Source organism: Capra hircus, chromosome 3 (genome assembly GCF_001704415.2).
Source record: "Capra hircus breed San Clemente chromosome 3, ASM170441v1, whole genome shotgun sequence".
In the NCBI taxonomy this organism is placed as follows: Eukaryota; Metazoa; Chordata; class Mammalia; order Artiodactyla; family Bovidae; genus Capra; species Capra hircus.
This window is the reverse complement of record NC_030810.1, coordinates 61,077,350-61,099,059: the sequence shown is the minus strand read 5'-3', so window position 1 is coordinate 61,099,059 and position 21,710 is coordinate 61,077,350. Positions and strand designations below refer to the sequence as shown.

Below are 21,710 nucleotides of genomic sequence, written 5' to 3'. Positions count from 1 at the left end.
GGGACCGCAGGACTGGCGCCCCAGACCCCGCAGGGAGCAGGAGCGGGCACGAAGGCAGGGTTCCGGGCCAGCGCCCTTTCCCATCTCCTTAGGAGGGGACACCGCCCAGGCGCGCGCGTTGCTAGGTCCTCTGTTTGCCGGGTTCTAAAGCTGCCCCCGAGCTGGACCAAAGCAAACCCGGAGGGGGACCGGAAAAGTCTAGGACTGTCCCCACTGCCCTGCCGGGAAAAGCGGCCTCTCCTCCGGTTGGCCCCTCTGGCCCCCAAGCCCTCCGGGCGCGGGGCGGGGCGCGGAGGAGCCCCCCTCGGCCGTGGGTCCTCCCAACCGTCGCCGGCCCGGCGCCCTCGCTCCCGCTCCGCGGCGCACGGCGCGCACCCCCGGTCGCCGCCCGCTAATGGTCTGGCCCGTCGGTAGCCGCCACCCCTTCGGCAGCGCCAGCTGCTCCAGCTGCTCCGGGTCTAGCGCCGGCGCCCGGAACTGTGGCTGCCGCGGGCGGTGGGCTGGTGGAGGGGAGAACCGGACCATCAGCGCAGGCTGCTCGGCCCGGGGCCCCGCGGAGGGAAGCCAAGGAGCGCGGGAATCGCGCAGGGACCGCCCGCAGCCCGGAGGCCAGGACCCAGGGGCTGGGCTTTCCTCACCGCGGGTGAGTACCTGCTGCCCCAGTCCTCCCCGACCCCCTTTCCCTGTGCCCACGCCCGCGAGGTGTGGGCCGCCGCCCGGACGCTCACAGCCCCTGGATCACTGACCCCCGCGGGAGCAGCGGCACGGGGAGCTGCTACTGTTGGTGCTAATGATTCAGCACCATTCGTGCCCTGAGAGATCTGGGCAGAATCGGGGAGGTGGGGGGGAAGGCGAGATCAGTTGCTGGGCTTTCGCCTGCGCTTCCAGGTTCCAGATGAACGACCCCGGCGGGCGAGGTCGGGTGGGGTGAGCCAGGAGGCTCCCTGACGGCTTGTTCTGTAGTTCCGTCCTTTCCCCACTTCACGGTACAAACCTTCGTGAATGTGCGGTGTAACCTTCAGTGTGTCAGATGAGTGGGTTTTTCGCACAGGCGAGTGAAGTCTAGGGCCCTTCTCTATGCCAGCCAGTTTCTCTACTTCCTTCCTTTGGATGCCTAATTCGTGCCACTCTCCGCTCAATTTTACATCGTGTTGCATGTAACACGCTAAGATACAGCCTCCGCTAAGAGGCTGTATCCAATTTGTCTTGTATTCAGAGTGGGTTTGATTGGTCTTGGCATAGTAGGAAAAGATTTTAGGGGATTAAGAAATAATACTTTTAGAGTTTAGCCACTTCGTATATATGTGATTTCATTAAATCGTAACTCAGAACCAAATGTGGAAAGTGAAGAGCGGGAAGTTAAATCGTATGCCCAAGGTTACAGAATAGGAATTTGGATACAAGTGTTCCTGGTCCCTAAACCCACGAATCTTCCACTGCATTAAGGAGTTGTGTATCCAAGTGTGTCCAAGTTGTGTGTACATGTATATGATTTATTACATATTAAACATAGAATTAAATTTCATAGAAGTAATCTCAAGTAACAGCAACAACCTGTAAACTTCCTGTATATGGAATTATTGTTCTTTTCAAGAAGGAGCACTCTTTGAATTGCATGAAAAAATACTATTTTCTTAGAAAGCATAATGCCAAAAAATAATATCTGAACAACACAGCATAGGAGAGCTAGTTCATAACAGAAAATGTTCAACACATTTTTGGCAGTGATATATGGTAAATGCTTAAGTGTTGGAGAAATCTTTTCAGGATGTAAAGGCAATCTGGATTTTTTTTTTTTTTTCACGTTAGGGAAACATTTGCAGTAAGAACAGTTATTTAGTACATAGCATGTGTGACTGAACTGTTTTTGTAGGGTGTGTTACCCATGATAGAGTGACAGATAAACCCAGGCTGATAATACAGTTTGATTCATTACAACTCTGATTTGGCATAGGTGATAGCTCCATTTTACAAATGCAGGAACTGAAATACAGAGAAGTTTCAAGATTACACAGCTAGTGGTGGAATCTGGACAACACTGACTCTTACACAAAATGTGTGTGTTGTAGCGAAGTGTAATTCTGTTTAATGGGAAATTGTATTGATTTGTTTTTGCCCTGCCCTTCAGAGTCAACAATTGTATTGACCTTGTATGCTCTTTCTGTGAAAATAATGGACATTAGGTTTTTTCTTTGTTCTTTGCTTGGCCATTTGATTTGCTTTCATTTATGATTTATGTATTTTCTCTTAAGACGTGCAACTCTCGTTGATGTCTCAGGAGGCAGTAGTACAAAAGCTCATTATCTCCAAGTACTAGAATAGTATGTGATGTCTGATAGGAACATAGTCATTGTAGGCCATCATTTCTAAAGTATTGAACCATTTGCACTGGAGAATTCTTTTTTAAGTTAATGAAGATATTGATAGACTAAAGTCATAAAATGGAGGCACAGACTTACATTTGCTGTTTAGACAAGACTATTAAGACAAGTAAGGTCTTGAGATGAGTCTTAATTTTGATTTCTAGAAGGTCATTTCTTTTTTTTTCTTTATGACTTCAGTGAGGCCTTTTGCAGTCCAATCTGTTTAATCCCAAAGGGAAAGCAGAATTGGTATGAATGAATAAGCAAAATTCAATCACACTGCTATTAAAAAACAAAAGGAAACTGCATGTTCTAGTGCTGGAGGGTCAGCAGGAACATTTTAAAACAGACATAGCACGTTTTATTTAGATATTCATCACGAGTATAAATATAATACCAACTTGGCCTTAGGAATGTTTTCTGTCTCTCTCTTTCTACCCTTCTTTCTCTCGCTCAGTGTATGTATGTATAACTACTGTCTGCAGACCATCTAAATTCTAAAAGTCTAGATGGGGAAACTGAAAGTTTAGCTGGAGAAACAGTTACCTACATATTAGTAATTAACCAAATAGATTCACACTGGCTTAATACCAGGGAAAGGTAAGGCAGATTTAAGTGCCACATCAATACTTTAAGAAGCAGAAATAGTGATGACTAGGGTCATAAGAAGATCAGGAAAGTTTTCATGGATGGAAGTGAATGAAATCACTCTGAGATGGGAAGGCTTTCAGTAGGTACAGAGAAAGCAGATGAAGTAGTTCAGCTGAGAAGTGGTCATGTACTTTTGGATACCTGGTGACAGATTACAAAGGACTTTGCATATCAGGCAGTGAAATCTACTGGTTATCAGGTAATCTAGGGAACTAGCCTAGGTCTCTAAGCAAGCCAGATTTCTCTTTGGCTGGTTTTGCTCACATTCTCCATATTCCATGTTCCAAGTGCTCTTCCAGAAAATGTTACTTTTCAGGGTGCTTCTATTTAAAGCACTAAAAACCCAGAATGTTTTCTATGCAAGTAAGATTTTTCCTCTTCCAAGGAGGTTTGCCTTTTAAAAGATTTTCCCCTTCCATTATAGTCTTTATTTTAAATTTTACAACATTACTTTTCACTTAATTGCAGTTTGACCATGAACATTTCCAATGCCTACGTAATTTTCCATTAGATGTGCCATAAATTCCTAATCGCTCCTCACTGTCACTTTTTTTTTGATGATAATAAATAACGCTGTGATGAGTATCTTTGTTCATAAGCTCTTTTCTAAATTTTAGAAATTAGTTCCTTAGTCTCAGAAATAAAATTTCTGGGTTAAAAGGTATGAGTTCTTAGTTTGATTTTTTTGAAAAAAAAAATTGAGGTATAAATGACATTGTATTAGTTTTGGGTATACAACATAATGATACAGTATTTATATATATTGCAAAATGATCCCCACAATAAGTCTAGTTAACATCCATCACCACACATTGTTATAGATTTTTTATGATGCTTAGTTTGACTGATTTCTTATTCTTCTTTGTTATGTATTTATTTTTAATTGAAGGATAATTGCTTTACAATGTTGTGTAGGTTTCTTCCATAATCAACATGAATCAGCCATAGGTATACATATGTCTCCTCCCACTTGAACCTCCCTCCCCTCCCATCTCCCACCACATCCCACTCCTCTAGGTTGTCACAGAGCACTGGGTTGAGCTCTGTGTCACGCAGCAAATTCCTACTGGCTGTCTATTTTATACATGGTAAGGTGTAGATTTCAGTGCTACTCTTTCAGTTTGTCCCGCTCCCCCTGCTGTATCCACAGGTTAGTTCTCTATCAGCTTGACTGAATTTTATACAAATTTTAGAACCCTGATGGATTCTGTATATTCTCGTTGGAGTATTAGTATATTAAGTATAGGATGCTGCTGCTGCTAAGTCACTTCAGTCGTGTCCAACTCTGTGCGACCCCACAGACGGCAGCCCACCAGGCTCCTCCGTCCCTGGGATTCTCCAGGCAAGAACACTGGAGAGGGTTGCCATTTCCTTCTCCAATGCATGAAAGTGAAAAGTGAAAGTGAAGTCGCTCAGTCGTGTCCTACTCCCAGCGACCCCATGGACTGCAGCCTACCAGGCTCCTCTGTCCATTTGCATATTAATAATTAATAACACTCCTGTCTATGTCTCTTCAGAGTACACTATTTCAGGCAAACTTGTCTTTTGATTAGAAACAGTAGTTAAACCATGGGTGCTGGGAGAAAGGCAGGTAGTTGGGACCACTGAAGGGAAAAGATGTAGGTAATGGAGGACAGATTTTGTGGGAATGAGCAGGAATCTGCAGCCAGAGAAGGAGCTTGTGTGATAAACCACTTTCTGGTCCTGGTGTTGTATTTGTAGACCTCAGCTCTCTCGTTTCTCCTGTCCTTCCCTCAGGAATCCACCCTCATTCTCCCCACACTATTACTCTCTTTCAAACTTCAGCTTCTTCCACCCACCTGTATCAGTTTCCCAGGTCTCCAGCTTCGATATCGTGGCAGTGCAAGGCTTATGAACTCACTCTCGGCTTCTAATTTGGAGAATCCACATTGATGAGGGCAGGAATTCCAGACCTCCTCCAATTCTCTGCAGAAGCCCTGGTTACAGGGTGTAAGAGTGTGTTGTGGACACTGAAGACTCCCGTCCCCTCTGCTGTGTACATTGCTAGAGACAGCAAGCCCCCAGGAGATGCCGGACATTCCCAGCATCCCCTCCCGCTCTCGTTCCCAGTATCCCTTGACCAGGGGAAGTTCCCCTCATTGAGGAGAGAGACTGTTCCTCCATGTCCCTCCAGTTGTAGGAATACATGACCTTACCTCCTAGGACAGGTCTTCATACTTTGGCCAGGCCTCTGCCTTGCTCCCCTAGGCTCTTGCCTGGGTTTCCTCTGGGTACCACTCCCACCCTGCTTGGACTTTGAGGCCAGGAAGCCACTGAGGCAGGGAGGCCATGAAGTGTCTCTGAGAACCAGTGGAAAGGGAATTAGGGATATCAGTGTGCCTTGAGGGAGCAAGTAGTGAGCAGAAAGGCAGGTACTTGGAATATGCTTTCAGTTTGGGAAGCCCTGAAAGGAAACAATGAAAACTGAAGCATCTTTATAAATCAAAAATAGGCCCCACCTTTCAGGACCTGACAGATGATTTCTGGTGGAAGTTGGACATAAAGGTGGGCAGAGAATTTTGGTCAGAATTTGTTCTATGCTTAGTTGGGACTTACTATTGAAAGCAGTTTGCTTAAATTCTTTGAAGGTGATAAATCTATTTGCATTCCTTCCAGGCATTATTTGTCAAAGTTCAACTGGGTTTAGTCAGCAGTTTCCATAGGGTTAAGTTAGAGCTAAAAACTTAAATTTAAGTAGGCTTGCTTAATTATTTTTGAACACCTATTTTCCTTTTGATGTTTGTTCTTTTTGATCCCATTTGATGTTTAACTACCTGTAGTGAAGAAGGTAGCAAGAGTACTGGAGTGCCATCGCCTTCTCCAAGAAGGTAGTTTACAAAGCCATAAAGTTCTGGGAGTTGAGTGATAAATCCAGTTTCCTCTTTTTTCTTGCAAGTGGTTGGTTGTCCTGTGTTCCTTTGACTTTAGAGGTTCAGAGTTAGATGGCCAAGTGGTCACTGGGTCTCCCCGGGGGCTGACTGAGAAGTCTTTCCTTTTGAAATTGATATTCTTGGTCCACTGGGGATGATGAACCATCCACATTGTTTGGTTTTTCTGAGTTGTATTTTGGCACCTGAGCTTTCAAACTTCAGTATTATCTTTGTTCTTCTGCATAGTCATGTGAAATGGAACATTATGTTTGATAAAAGATTATTTTGAACATTTCTATCTCTTTTACCCACTACTTTGCGAAGTCTGAACTGGTGCCACAACCTAATTCAACAAGATGACAATAGCTTGTTTTCATAAAAACTCTCCTCCCTTTTCCATGAGCTTATTTGCAGTGACATTGACTTTTTAAAGTAAATCAAGCATTTGCAGATTTGGGAGGTGGATCAGCAATAACCTAGGCAGCAGCTTCAAGATTATGTCAATGTTCTTTGCTGGATTAGAATTTTAGGGTTTTCTTAGGTGTACTTCTCATTTAAGGTAGTACTATCTTTTTTTCTGTGAGAGATATGAGCCCACTTAAAATCTGTGTAAAATCTAGTTGATGTGGTTTTAGTATTAAGTTTGACTGCATATGTGAATATGAATGGTCATACATATGGAGTACTAGGTAGGAAAAGTTTAGAAACTGTGGATTTAATTTGAATCATTTGACAGGACAATTTTCACATGTAATTCTGTCATTACTGTTATTGAAAATATGTTTTTTCAAGGTATTTAATAAATAAAATCTGTAACCATGTGTAGCATAATGATTGCTGAAAAATCAGGACAATAATTTTAGCACACATCTCAGTTTATATTTAGAATCAGTCTGTCTGCAGTTACCCAACAACTATGTGCTAAGCTACTCTGTGGAGAGGAAAGCTAGACCTTGAACATTTTCTACAATCAGCATAATTCACATAAAACCAGATGGAGGCATTTTCATTTAGCTGTTGGCTTGATCACATCGAAGATGGTAATATTTCATTACTTAGCATCTCTTAATCTAGAATCCTAAAGATTGGCAGATATTATTTCTTCCGTTTTAATGACATGAAAAATCAAGCTTGGGAGAGAAAAAAAACAGATAAAAACATGTGCAAAATCATAGTAGGATTAGAAATTGGTCTAAAACTGCCCCTCTTAGATACTAGTTTTGACAATAGATCTATGTATAACATGTAAGCAAGGGGATGACCTTTATTCATTTATTGCATAGTTTTAATGGTTTTACTAGTGTTACAGTATTTGAGAAAAATATAACTTGTCAAATCCACTGAATATTTTTTTCTGTGTTGTCTGCTTTTAGTCCATATCAGCTTCACCCTTAGTCAACACACACATACTTCAATGCATTATTTTTGGAAAGTTGAAACAAGTTATTTCTGGAACTTGCTACAAAAATTAAAGGAAAATAGACATTATAATGTTTGAAAAGTTTTAAAGGGAGGGATCAGCATTTTTTAAAATCAAGTGGGATGTGTATATGTGGAAAAGCTTTTTCACTTGTCAAAAATTAGTGCCGAATGAGTGTTTCTGGCAGAAAGAAAAATTTGCTGCTACATATGTTAGGAGGTTGTCATTTTGGAATAGGAGGCATTTTCTCCTTAAAAATGTATCTTGGGTATATATGTATTGATAGCTGTTTTCATCCTTGACTAAGGAATTAAAAGTTAAATGTGTTTTTCATTAGTTTTAGCATGGCATATTTATTTCCATAATGTGCTCGAAAGCACATCTATGAATTTCGTTTTTGAATTCATAAGGGACTAGAATAATAAATATAGGGTGAAGTGAAAGTCCTAAAGTGTAAATTCTGCTGGGAACAAAATTAAATGAATATACTCAGCATTACCTATAAATATGGATATTTAGGTCTCCAAGTAAAATTACCTAATGGTAATCCAAAAATTTTTCTCTCCTTGGTAAAATTATGCATATTATGGTAACATACAAGTGATATTCATGTTTTCTGAAAGAAAAAAGTCCAGAGTAGTATAAAGGTACTGTGATGTATGTAATTGTTTGGATGATTTCTTATATTTTGTAGGCATTCCATAAATGCAACTCTTTCTCCAGTTAATATTTTGTATTTTTATAAACTTTTTTTTATTATGATAAAAGCACATAGCATGAAATTTACTATGGTAAACATTTGCAAGTACATATTTCAGTAGCATTAAATATATTAACTTTGTTGTGAAATAGATCTCCAAGAACTTTCTCCTCTTGCAAATCAGAAATCTTATACCCATTAAATAACAACTTCCCTTTCCCTTTGGTAGCCACCATTATATTTTCTTGTTTCTATGACTTTGGCTAGTTTGGATACCTTAGTATAAACGGAATCATATATTATTTGTTTTTTGTGACTAGTTTATTTCACTTAATATAATTGCTAAAATTTTACCCATTTATAGAATATGACAGCATTTCCTTCTTTTTTAAAACCAAATAATATTCCATTGTATATTCCATTGTATATATATACACCAGTTTTTCTTTGCTCATCTGTTGATATACATTTGGGTTGCTTCCACATCTTTGCTAATGAGAAAAATGGCACTATGAACAAAGATGTACAAATATCTCTCCAAGACTCTGCTGTCAATTCTTTTGGGTTTGTACCCAGAAATGGGCTTTCTGGATCATATAGTAGTTCTGTTTTTGATTTTTGGGGACCTCCCATACTGTTTTCCATGGTGATTATATCACTTTATCTTCCTGTCAGGAGTGTGCAAGGGTTCCAAATTTTCCGTATCCTCTGTAACACTTGCTTATTTATTTATAGTAGGCAGCTTACTGGGTGTGAGTTGATATCTCACTGTGGTTTTGATTTGCATTTCCTTGATGATTAATGATGTTGAGTGTCTTTCATGTACCTGTTGGCTATTTGAATATCCTCTTTGGAGAAATGTCTATGCAAGTCCTTTGTCCATTTTAAAATCTGGTTATTTGATTTTTTTGTTGTTGAGTTGTTGGAGTTCTCTCTATATTCTGGATGTTAACCCTTTATCAAATAAACAATTTTCTCCCACTCAATAGGTTGCTTTTTTCACTCTGTTGATTGTGTTCTTTGATGTACACAAAAATTTTGTTCATTGTAGTCTTGTTTATCTAGTTTTGCTTTTGTTGCCTGTGTAGCATTATTTTTAGCAGTTTAAAAATGTATTAAGAAAATTGTTTCAAATTGCTGTATTATTTTTCTCTTTAGTCTTTGAAGTCCCTGAGATTATTTTTGAGACTATGCAATTATGATGCCTGGTGTAATTATTTAACAAGTTAAACAATTTTGATTAACTTTTTCTTTTTGGAAGATCCACTTTTAAACCTATTTAATGTAGAATTTTGTTGCTATACTTTAATATGATAAAACAAATTATGTTAAACCTATATGTTAATTTAGGGAGAATTAGCATCTTTACTATGTTGATTCCTCCAATCTGTAAACATGGTATGTTTCTCCAGGTATTAATATTTAGGTCTTCCTTGATTTCTTTTATCAGAATACATAGTTATATTTTGTTAGATTTATACCTAAGTATTTCATTTTCTTTGGAGCAACTATAAAGAAACTGCATTTGAAATTTTTGTTTCCATTTCTTCTCTGTCAGTTTATAGAAATGCAGTTGGTTATTGTGTTGGTCTTATATCCTGAAACCTTACTAAGCTCACATACATTTTGAATCTAGGACTGCAGATCCTTTGAGGATTTTTAAAATGTAGACAATTGTGTCATCTGAAAATGAAAACGATTTTATTTCTTTCAATCTGTATGCCTTTAATTCATTTATCATGCCTGACTGCAATGGCTAGAAATTCCCGTATTGTGCTAAGTAAGAATGATGAGAGTAGACATCCTTGCCTTCTTCCAAATATTATAGGAAAACTCATTTTACTAAGTATGTTGTTGTTGTTGTTGTTTAGTCGCTAAGACACGATTGACTCTTTTGCATCCCCGTGGACTAGAAATCTGCCCATGGGATTTCCTAGGCAAGAATACTGGAGTGGGTTGCCATTTCCTTCTCTAGGGAAGCTTTCCTACACTGTTACTGAACTCACATCTCCTGCATTGGAAGGTGGTTTCTTTACCATTGAACCACCAGAGAGGCCCAAGTGCCAGGGTCCAGCCCCGGTGGATCCAGGGAATTCGAAGTGGGGATGGAGTCAGCGAGGAAAAACTTATTTATTTAGAAATATAAAGAGAGATTAGGAAAGAATAGCATAGTAGGAAAATTAGTGGAGAAAAGATGCTGAATAACTTGGTTTACATGCAAAACCAATAAAGTTCCAAGACAAGGAACTTGCACCGTCTACATAGGCCACCGGCGCCCACTTGAATAGCGGAGGGTGCCCTGCCTTGGGCTGTCTCTCGTGTGGGTCTTACAAGCCAGGGCAAATAAGTAGACACGGTGAGCCTCCACGCTCCAGATGGGAATTCAGTCAGAAAAGGGAGAAAACAATGACATGGGGGAACCAAACATCGGTGCCAGACCCACAACTTTATTTTCAAAAGCAGCTTATATACCCCAAAGTGTACATAAAGAAATAATGGAATATGCAGAGAATTATGCAGAGGCAGCAGTCCTGACCCTTATTGAGACCAGGCTTTCTTTTTGCATACCTTCCCGTATACAAAAGGTCTCAGGTGGTTTACATTATCTTCTGGCCAAGAGGCCTGTTAACATTTTTATGGCTCTCTTCCTAGATAAATGTCTATCAACCAGAAAACTCTTTTCCCTTGAAGTGTTTTTTTCTTTAATCTGCATCACCCTCAAAGTACTAAATAAAGTTACATTCCTGTAGAATAAAGGTGCAGTGGGTTATAGCAAAGAAAGTACTTAACTCAAAGATCTAATGTTGTTAATACCAGGGCTACTACCTGTTTTTTCTATATACCAACTATATCTACAATTAAAAGATATGAAAACTTGGCAGCAAGTATTGGCTCAACAAATGAAACCCTTAATCAGTCCTATTCTAATGATTTTGACTCCTCAGAAGCCCCTACATTCCTAGGATGTTTTAACCTTCCTTTGCCTCTCGTGGTCGGGAGGCTGCAAACAATCACATGCGCAGCTGTAAGAGTCCGGGCAAGCAGGCTAGAAAGCCATCAGAGGTGTTTTTGGATTGAAACACTTATTATGCCCAGGAGACTTATTATCTAAAAGCTCTAAATTAACTTTTTCCAGAAAAAGGTGGTGGGGGACAGCCCCCTGTTAATGTCAGAAGAGTAGGTGGAAAGCATAACACAGTAAAGCAGGCAGACTCTGGTTTTGGGGGTAGATGCTCGAGAATTTCCAGGGGGACCCCTGAGGCTCTATCCCGCCTTTGCGTATGCCGAGCCTCCTTCCTCATGACCTTTGCCATGGGCGGGCTTCCTCACGCTGGCTCCTGGCACCCAAGTATGCTGTTAGCTGTATGTTTTTGTGTAGTTGTTCTTTATTAGGTTGAGGAAGTTGCCCCTCTGCTCCTAACGCACTGAGACTTTTTATGCTGGATGGATGTCAGATTACATCAAATGCTTTTTACTTTATCAATTGATATGGACATATGACTTTTCTCTAAGCCTGTTGATATGGTGGATTGCATTGATTAACTTTTGAATATTGAATCAGCCTTGAATACATGGGATAAATCACATTTGGTCATGTGTACATGACACACACATACACATATATACTTAAAAATATATACACTCGCTGTATTCAATTTGTCAACATTGTTAATTATTTTTGTTTTTAAGTTTGGAAGACATATTGGTTTGCAGCTGCCTCTTTATTGTGCTTCATTTATTTGGATTTTGTTGTTAGTCTATTACTGGCCTCATTTGGCACTAAGAAACTACTCCTTGTTGAGTTTGGGTGTTGTATCAAATTCAAATATCTATAATAACCTGAGAAGGCTACTAAAACTCCTTTTCCCAACTATATATCTCTGTGAGGCCAAATTTTGTCATATATTTCAACCAAAAGAACTTATCAAAATGAATGCTGATGCAGATATGACAGTCTGTTGTCTTGAAGCAAGCTATTAGAGGAATTCAAAAAAATACAAAACAATGTCACTTATTTCTTTAAAAAAACACTATAGTTTTTTTTAATGTAATATGATTTTGTTAACATGTAATGGTTTTATTATTGTTATTTTAAAATGAATAAATATTTCAAACATGTATCAGTTTTAGTTTCTAATAGGATGAATATTGATCAATATGACTCACAAAATGAATCTCACCAAAACTAAATGAGTATAAAGAGTTCCAACACCAAAAGTTTGAGAAACGCTACTAAGAAGACCAAGATAAGGAGAAAAGTGAAGCCAGAGGGCTGGACATGTATATCTCAGATTTGGCATTGGTTTAATCAAGTTGTTCCAGGTGCATGTTTTCTTTTTTCTCCACTAGTATTTTTATTTCACAAAATATGCTTTTTCCTCCACATTGATTCTTTGATATGCACTCTAATTTCCTAGAAAAATATCATAAATAGACCAATAGAAGTCCATAATGTAATCTTCACAAAATGAAATCCCTCAAAACTATCCCCACTCTAATAAATGTTATATATAGGCATAAAACTATATTTCAAGTTATAAATTGTAATAAATAGAATTGAGCTTCCTTGGTGGCTCAGATGGTAAAGAAACTGCTTGCAATGCAGGAGACCCAGGTTCAATCCCTGGGTTGGGAAGATCCCCTAGAGAAGGGAATCACTACCCATTCCAGTATTCTTGCCTGGAGAATTACATGGACAGAGGAGTCTGGTGGGTTACAGTCCATGGGGTTGCAAAGAATTGGACCCAGCTGAGTGACTAAATACACACACAACAAACAGAATAAAAATATTAACTCAGTGATGACTTATGCAAGGATGAAGTAATTTAGAATGTTTTGTCAAGAATTGACTAAAAGATAGTGCAAGAAACATTTAAATTACTGTCTTTTGATTTTGATTATTATAAATGGATTTTTTGTACTTTTCTCCAGCCCTTTATTGACATATTATTTGTATATAATAAAATGTACACCTTGTAGAGTTTTGACAATATTTTGGTAAATAGCATTTGAAGATATCTAGTTCGTAATAGTATAAACATACAAAATGAGATGATAAAAAATCTTTGTGTTATCAGTGAGGAAAAAACTAAAATAAGTCAGCTGGGGAGACATTAGCTCACAAAATCCATTTTATGAAATCTTTCATGTTTTTTAGAGCTGAGCACACATTTGATTCTAGTTTTCTAATTTCCAGGGAAAGAGAACATACAGAAATTTTAATGATTAATTAAAAATCTCATACATGAAGAAACAATTGCCTAAGAGGAATGGAGTTTTTCCTACATAGAATCCAACGTGAAATTTATGCTGTAGTTTCTTTTAAAGTGGATTCAATTTAGTGCAATGCAAAATGTCTTCATATCATTACAGTGAAATTCTATAGGATTCTTTGGACTATTTTTTTTTATAATATCTTTCAACCTGGGTGCATGATGTGGATGATGTGGATGATGTGGATGTGTGGATGTCTTTGGGGGAAGTAACCTCCAAAGATTTCCTTCTATAACATGAGAATAATATCTGCTTTGAGAGCATTGTAATATAGGTAAAGATTGTAGTGTCTGCTCAATAAATGACAACTATCCTTCTTTTAAGGCCTTCCCAGGTGGCTCTAGTGGTAAAGAACCCACCTGCCAATGTAGAAGACATAAGAGATAAGGGTTTGATTCCTGGCTTGGGAAGATCCCCTGGAGGAGGGCATGGTAACCTACTCCAGTATTCTTGCCTGTCGAACCCCATGGCCAGAGCAGCCTGGCGGGCTATAGTCAATATTGTTGTGAAGAGTCAGACATGACTGAAGCGACTGAGCAGCAGGCATCCTGCTAAGGCGACTGACCAGCAATGTAGCATGGTCCCAGGTATATAGCTCTCTGATGACCTGGGTTAATCCAGGAATGAACATCATAGAATCTCAAAAAATTGGAGTTCTGCCTCTCTTTTAGGAATTCCTTCATACATATTGTTCTTAGCTGTGATTGTGAGGAACGATCCATTTGAGGTTTTGCTCCCTGAGGATTACCTGCTATTTCTATTCAATCAATACGATTTCTTTTCAATTCAGTCAAATGCCTACTTACTTCTTTTCAATCAAGAATTCCATGATTTGAAAGTCATCTAGACCGAATAATTAATAGGAGGACTTTTGTCTGCACTAAAAAGGCTAAAGGAATCACCCTATAAGGTTTTAAGCCTTTTCCAAAATAAATTTTTCATTTGTTACAGTGCACAGAGGAGTGGGTGTTGGAAGTCCTGAATTTATGACATGGAATGTAGCTCCAAATGCCCATTTCAGCTGAAAGTCCTATGTACAGATAAAATAGTCATAATTACCACTTCTACCTCTGTTGTAAAGAAGCGTAATTTTTTTCTTCAGACCAGAACATTTTTCCTTGAGTGTTTTTTAAAACCAATGGTTGAGTCTCTATTGAGGGAAAGTGAAAACAAAATTGTTGGGGTTTGGTAAACTCTTAGTAAAAACTGAATTAGGCCTCAGACTTCTTTGAATAGAGGAGTAAGATTAATCTGTAGTAATTGCATGAGCATTCCAGAAGGCTGGTTTGCTTACTTAATTTTAATCTTAAAGTCAAGTATCAGATGGCTGGAATGGGTGTTTGTTTGATTTTTAAAAATCTTTTTGAGTATTTGAGTTGAATTTTCGTTCATTTGTTGTCTCTTGAGACTTGCCTCAGGTAAGTCCTATGATCTGTACACATTTTCTATATTGTTAAAAGCCTTCTGGGGCTGCCCAAGGTGGCCTAACTCAGATTCACTGTGGTGTCTGCAGGCGGCTGAAGCTAGAGCTTGGGCTTCTCTCTGCTTCCCAGGGCCCACAAGAAAGAGGAGGGCTCAGATCCTTTTTGTCCAGACTAAACCAATGGGGAAGTCATGGTCTTAGGTTTGGAGTCAATTAGGTACTTTTAATCTGTGTTGAACTAATGAATGACTGGAGTCAAATTTATATCCTAGCCTCAATAATCAAAATTATAAGCAACTAATTTTGATTATAACATAGCCAAATGTCCATCATATTAGAAATTTCCATTTTCATCATGGCCAGATTAGAGTTTTGGAGTTTAAATAAATGCTTACTTATTTGTAATATTTATGATTAACACTCTATATTAATTATAAATGGAGAAGGAAATGGCAACCCACTCCAGTATTCTTGCCTGGAGATATATATATATAAATTATAAATGATTATTAATATATGATATTATATGTTAACAAACTATAATTCTCATTTAGTTTTCCTTTTCCAAGTACCAAAAACTTCTTGTTTTATTGGGATATCTTCTAATTTGATTTAAACTGATCCTTAAAAAATGAGTTACATAATGAGTTACCAAATCAGTTATAAAAATATGAAAATATTTAAATATTGGATTTATACCACCTATTTATTAGTCCTGCTTTCATGGTTGAGATTTATAGTTTCTCTTAGGAAAACTAGATGAATGTTTGATTTTTGACAAAAAGTATTTCTTCTCTATATTATGAAAAATCTATCATATGACATTCTAGAGGGTGATTAGGGGGCTACTCTTTGCTTCCTGCTTCCCTTCCCTTCTTTTTCTTGACCTTCCTTTTCTTCCTTTCTTTTTCTATCTATGACCGTAATTTGTCTGTCTCTTGAGTTTTGGATTTAATTCTTATTTAGGGTTGCTGAATTAGGCCATCTCCTCTAATTTGTGGACGCTTGTCTGTGAGGAGCCAATAAGTGAACTGTGAACTTGAGAAGGAGAAGCTTCTCTAATGCCTGTAGTCCCCTGGGCACATTTGTAACTCGGTCTCTGTGACTGGTGTCTGAATCATTTTTATCCTGATAGTCTTCTTAAGCAGTTGCCTCAGATGCCATACCAGATGAAGGGTTATTACTTTAACTCTGAAATCCTTAGATATACTTTTGGTAGGTGAGATAACTGTTATACAAATTCTAATGGACTAAAATGAGGACAATAGGTCACTCCAAGAAGTTGTAGATGTACAAACTAAAAACTTAGTATAGTACAGGTGAAGTAGTCACATAACTCTTGTTAATAAAATTAAGGGAAAAAGGAAAATATTGCTGTATTCTAAAAACATCCCTAAATTGTCCAATTTGGGGATCATAGGATAGCACTGCAAATTATTACTTTTACCTTTCCCTAGCCCTTTTCTGTCCCAAAGGAGCCACATTCACATTGAAATTCAAATGTAGCGAGCTCTGAGCTTTGTCTGCTTCCAGTGCTTCTGTGTGTGCTCCAGGAGGAAATTCTTGGCCTATGACCAGCGCTTTACCTTCTGTGGACATCCTCAGAACTGTGGATGCTGCAGCTTGCTTCTTCCTGAGGTGAATCAGCGATGCTGTCTGCCAGTCAGCCCCAGCCATGGCTGGCTGTTCTTTCTAATACTGGAGCTCATAGGGTTAAGTGAAGCTGCATTAAGTATAAAGTCGTTAAGCCATTTGATTTGGGCCAAAATTTTGAAACTAAGAATGCTGTGTGATTTTCTTCTTTGCCTTTTACAATTGCAAAAGATTGGAACTAGAAATTTTGAAGGTTAAATTTTCAGAAAGATTGGCAGAATTTTTTACATGGATTCTTGAAATAGATTTTTAGGGAGTATGCTTTCTGGCATTCTTTCAATTTTAATTCTTATTTATATCCTATTATAATTTTAAATTACTTTCTTCTAATACTAAATGAATTTAAGTTCTATTTTATTTAAATTTCTGTAGTTTCCATTAGCCAGTACTTACTATATATGGTGAATAATATGTATTAAATGTCTTAATTATTCAGATCATTGTGATAATAAACTTTTGACTGGTCGGGGATATAATATATTAAAACCATATATTTGTACGTTTGTATATATTTATGTGTGTGTCTGTGCACGTTCAGTCATGTCTGACTCTCTGTAACCCCATGGACTGTAGCCCACTAGGCTCCTCTGTCCATGGAATTTTCCAGTCAAGACTTTGGAGTGGGTTGTCATTCCCTCCTCCAGGGGATTTTCCTGTCCCAGAGAACCTGCATCTCCTGTGTCTCCTGCTTTGGCAGGTGGATTCTTTACCACTGAGCCATCTGAGAGTCCCCATATGTTTATATATTTGAATATATAATATATATTTTAAAAGTTTTTTTGTGGAATAATCCCATTGTCCCAGTACTTCAGTGGAGTTAAGATATGTGAAAGACATGATCAAATATCTTTATTTAGATGAACATAGGTGATAAAGAGAGTTTGGTAGGGTTAAGAGAGAATAAATCATTATTTGTTTCCTTTTGACTTACCTTTTAGTGAAAATGTTTTTTTTCCCCCGTTGCCATTCATAAAATGGAAATAAACCATAACAGTGTATTTTGTTTGGTAAGTGTTCAGTAAATCTGTTTAATTAAAACCAAGTATGAAAACAGGAATTAGAAAAGTTGATTTAATATTAAAATAGATAAGAGAATAAGCTGTATAAACAATGTAAGCTAATGCAATAGAGACACTTTCAAAGTTTGACTTCCTGCTTTTTAAATATAATCCTTGGCAAAGAAGGGTATCATCTGGACTAGATGTCAATAAACCAGATATTAAAGTAACTATATTTGTGATTATTCAGAAAGATGGAAGACTCTTCATTCTTAATTTGTATTTTGTAACACCAGAATTTCATGAGTAAAATAATGGGGAGTTGCTGTAACCCAGTTAAACAAACAAACAAGCACATACAGTAAGCCCCACTATGTATCAGGCTCTGTGTTTTATTCGTATTGCTCAGAATGAAAGGCACTGCCCTTTACAGTAAAGAACTTTAATACTTAAAAAATATACAGTTTCGTGAGTGTTCATGCACCGAAGACCAGTCCATTCTGCCTAAGACAGAGAAGAAAATGAAGGGACAACTAAGCTATGCTTGAATGTTGGGTGGCAAAGGAGGATGCTCCACGGTTAGAAAAAAACACAAGTAAGTGTATTCAAATTAGAAAATGAATACCATTTTCAGGATGGTATTTTTTTTTTTTTAAATCTCATGCATTTAGCTAGGATAACTTTTGAACATATTTGGCTGCAACTCATGGTAAGAAGAAATAATGATTTATTTCTTGCCATAGTATACATACATACTTCCAAACACCCATGCATCCCCCTTCCCCCTCCTTGGAAATCAGTTTCAAGACTCAGTACTTACTTTTCCTCCTGCATTCAGTGCAGCCTGGCACTCTTATATTTTTGTCTATTCTATTCTTTCATTTAAAAATGCTGATTGAATCTGACTAAATTGATTCTGTGACATTCATAGATCAAGGTCTGTATTTAAAAACAAAGAAGCCAAAAAACCTGTACTAGAGTTCAAAATTCACAAGGAATCCCCTTTCATACCCAATATGCAGGTATGCAGGTTTGCCATTGTTTAGTCCCTTAAGTTGTGATATTATGTAGTGGATTGTGTCTGGTGTATGGTGCTCCTGTTTGTGTGTGGTCAGTCATGTCTGACTCTTTGCGACCCCACGGACTGTAGCCTGCCAGACTTCTCTGTCCATGGAGTTTTCCAGGCAAGAATACTGGTCTGGTTTTCCATTTCCTACTCCAGGGTATCTTCCCAACCCAGGGATCGAACCCATGTCTCTTGCATCTCCTGCATTGGCAGGCAGATTCTTTACCACTGCACTACCTGAGAAGGGTGATGTCTGGTGTATACCACATCAGCTTTCATAATGATGACTGGGAAAGCATTCATTTTTCATGGACGTATATGTTCCTTACATTTAGTACATGTTCAAATAAAACAAACATTTCCACTCTGTCTAGTAAATGGATTTGTAAATTGCTACACCAGCTTTGTTTAGGTAAAATGAATACTTGTTTCAGCTTTTCCTTTGTTCATTTTCTTTCAACCTATTCAAGTATTAAAGCATTTGTAGGATACACATACTCTTAAATAAATTTAAATGAGTTAATAGATTTAAAGTTCTTAGAATAGTACTTGGTGCTTAGTAAGCATTTAATACTTTAGTCATTGTTTGTTTCCATTGGCTTAAGAAAATGCACAATGCAAGTGTACTATGATAGAGTCAGATGTTTGCAAAAGAAGTTATAGCTTTAAGTTTTGTGACTGAGGATGGAAGTTGGTATTTCTGCTTGTCAGTGCACCTGAAAATGAAATATACCAACAGGCATCATATATTCAAAGCTGAAATTAGGTATTTAAAATTGAAGTGTCAGATTTCAGGAAGGAAAATTAACTTTTTGACCTTTTTACAAATGATTCAGTTTAAAAAGCTTTGCATTTGAGAATATTAAGAAAATTGAAGACTTTTAAGCCTTAAGAAGGACATACTCCTTTACTTTGTCAGTGTTTGTAGGCACAAAATTAAATTCAGTTGATAGCACTGGAATGGTTTTGAGGTGAAGTGTTAGTAGAGACGGGAGGAACACTTTCTGAATGTAGGATTTGAATGATGGGTTATTGGTTTCCAGAGTATTCCAATACGCTAAAACCCAAGTTAGGAATAATCCACTTGGATCTGATTCTAGAATTTGTGAGATATGTCTAAACCACTGAGTTGAATCTTAGGAAGACTGACATATGTTGTCAGTATGATTATCTGCCACGTGCTCGCTCTCTGCTGTCGTCATTCTCAGATTATTGCCTTTGACACTGTGGAACTATGAATCTCTTGTGATTGACAGTTGAAATCTAGAATGTGTCACACAGGACAGCTATGGTCAGAGGCTGTGTGATTAATGACTAAGCATATTTCGTGGAGGCAAAAATGAAATCATATACTTGGTGAGTGAACAAAATGGCATAATCTTGCTAGGAACAAAAATTTAACTCTCAACCTGTCCTTTCCACTTGCTTCCCTTGGCTCTTCTCCCTTATTCATATTTCTTCCTTCTTCCTTCCTTTTCCTTATGAAAAATTAACTTCCTTTTGAAAAAATTTTTTCCTTTTGGAAAAATATAAACATGTTATGATGCTATGATATGCATTTCCCCATATTCTATATTTCCTTTGATTAAAAGTCTTGAGATGTGTTAAAAATTATGCTAACAGAAACTATGCTATGCCATTGTGTGACATCAGCATACAACTGTATTGTTTAAGGTGCTGTGCTGTCTTCCCATCAACTTACTGATTTCTGAAAAGAATATCATGCTCATAGAGTTTACTGTGAAAGTTATAATAGGAGAAAGTTGGTGGATCTGAATGTGGATAGCAGTATAGGATAAATTTTGTGCCTGGCTTCTAAGAGGTAGAGGGATCAAGTGTGTGTTGTTTTTTTAAAGCAATGAACTTGGTACTGGACCTGGGTTTTAGCCTTAACTGGTACCTAGCATGGCCTTAGGCAGGTCAACTAACTTCTTAATACTCAGCTTCTTCCTTTGTCAAGTGAGAAAGAAAAATCTTGTTAAATTGACCTTATAGTGTGGTGAAGGGCAAGGGGATTGAGAGTATGGATGCTGAAGTAAAGCTGTTCTTGGTGCATAAGTGGTGAGATACGTCTTGCCACCTACGGCAGTGTGACTTCATCTATTTATCTGTAAAATGAGAATGATAATAGTTCCAGTCTTATAGGGTTGTTGTGTCACATAAGATAATCTACATCATGCATTTTACATAGTGCTTGATAAAAGAGCAAATATTCATTCATGTATTGAGCACCTATCTTGTCCCAGGTGCTTTTCTAGGTGCTTGGAAAACACGTGTGAGCAGAACCACAGATAGTCCCTTTTCTTTGCAAGTTTGTAGGCCAGTGAGAGGGATGGAATTAGTTAAAAATAAACATATAATTGCTACTCTCAGTGCTATGAAGGAAGAGTACCCATTCCCTGAGAGGAATGTCAGGGAAGGTGGGCTCTAACTGGGCAAAGGCTAGGGACAGATGGAAGTGGATTTCAGTCAGAAAGAGTATCATGTACAAAGTCCGTGTGGTGGGAACATGTGGTGGGGGGTTATCACACAGAGAGTGAAAGGGAAGGGGCTCATAATCAGGCTGGAAAGACAGGCAGGCTGACTGACAGACACATCAGGGTTCCATGAGGGAAGCAGAACCACCAAGGGTGTTGGGGAGTAAAATATTTACTATAAAGATGAAAAACAGTCTACAGAGGGCTTACATTTTTTCATCTGGTGCTGAGTCAGGAGGGCTGGATGTGTCAAAGAATTGAACACGAATTAGAATTTACTAGGACAGAATGGAATGCATATGAACAGACTGGAACCTATATCTGACCCTTGCTTTCTTTAGTCTTGACAATGTGGGTGGCCTCCAGGAAGAGCTGATGTTCCTTGACATACATGTGCCTGGTCTGGAAAGGCTAGACGTGCCAGGATTTAGAGAAGCTGAAGATTCGGTAGGATCTGGAGCAGCTGCAGGCTCAGATCCTGCTCTCTGCCAAAAGGAGGAGCCAGCAGATTAGTGTCAACATGGTTGGCTGTCATCACTGGCTCAATGGACAGGAGTTTGAGCAGTCTCCGGAAAATGGTGAAGGACAGGGAAGCCTGGTGTACTGCAGTCCATGGGGTCGCAAAGGGTCAGACACAACTCAGCGACTGAACACCAACAAATACAATAGTGCATGGTGCCCCTGTACTGACTTTAGGAATATAATGGCTACTTCTTTACCTTTACCTTCAAAATTGCATACAGATTTCTTCTTGTGGGTAACTTTAACCTAAAACCATGGAAGGAAGGGATATC

General features: G+C 38.4%; 1 protein-coding gene across 4 annotated transcripts in view; it reads left to right on the top strand.

Moving 5' to 3' along the window:
- Positions 350–21,710, top strand: part of TTLL7 (tubulin tyrosine ligase like 7) — a 171,850-nt gene continuing 150,489 nt past the window's right edge. For 3 of the 4 annotated variants that reach the window (XM_018045669.1, XM_018045671.1, XM_018045670.1), the window contains exon 1: positions 350–643. The gene's annotated coding sequence lies outside the window, so the exon portion shown is untranslated. The remainder of the gene's footprint in view (positions 644–21,710) is intronic. The other variant, XM_018045672.1, reaches the window with a different exon arrangement.